We start from the raw sequence: 1,140 nt of genomic DNA on the forward strand, positions 1-1,140 counted from the left end.
TAAGGAAAATAATCTACTTCGTTACTTTTGAATCATAGTTCGTTACTGAGTACGCCCACAATTTGAATTGATATTCAAAATTTTGACAGCACATCAGTAGCCAATAAAAATATCAGATCGTGAAGGGACTAATCAAAGCGCTGATATCTGAACCGGGGAAGGATCAGACAGAGATGGAGCTCGGAGAAACAAACTACATGGTAGTGGTATAATAAATATACTGAAATATCTGACACGGTTCCATTACTCATTTTCCACTGTATCTGAATTTACACAGATTGAGTTGAATTGAATTGAAATATATTTGACAAGTTTATAAAACTGTACAAAATACAAGGATTCCTTACACTTTAGAAAAACTGTCGAGGATCAAAACACAATAAAGACCTTGGCTTATTTACATTGCAGCCCTCGATGTTAATATAAAGGTTATGTGTATACGTGCAGAACAGACAAAGCAACAGTAACTCCTAATCATAATTAATCACATTTATAAAAATCTAATTTTTATCAATATAGTAGAGATAATTCACCAAAAATACAAATCACAACTGACAATAAACACACCACTAAATGATACAATTTATAATAAAATCACCACAAAACACACTAACTACCCTCACCAAACAGCCATCCTTTTACCAATCTTTTACAACTAAAAAACTATTTTACTCCCTTTATTCAAACTGGTAATTTATTCCATGCTATAGCACTAGTATATAAAAAAATAATTTTCCCCCACCAAACTCTTAAATTTACATGGAGAAATATTAAAATCTCTACCCCTAGTTTTATAGGAATGCTGCTGACTCACCATATACAAATATATTTTTTAATAACATTATTGACAATTCTATGTGTCATACCCATTTTTTTAAATATCACCCTTTTTTCCACATTCAATATCCCCAACTCCTTAAAACTTTCACTATGTAAATGCGCTCTAGAATGCACTTTTAAAATTATCCGAACTAATTTATTTTGAGCCTTTTGCAATTTAATTTTCATAACTTGGGAACAACTACCATACCAAAAGGAGGACGCATAATCAAAATGAGGTTTAATCAAGGCACCTGCTAATACTTTTACAGAGTGAATGTCTAATAAACCGGCTTGCCTCGCTAAAAACTTAATTTTACC

Source organism: Carassius carassius, chromosome 33 (genome assembly GCF_963082965.1).
Source record: "Carassius carassius chromosome 33, fCarCar2.1, whole genome shotgun sequence".
In the NCBI taxonomy this organism is placed as follows: domain Eukaryota; kingdom Metazoa; phylum Chordata; class Actinopteri; order Cypriniformes; family Cyprinidae; genus Carassius; species Carassius carassius.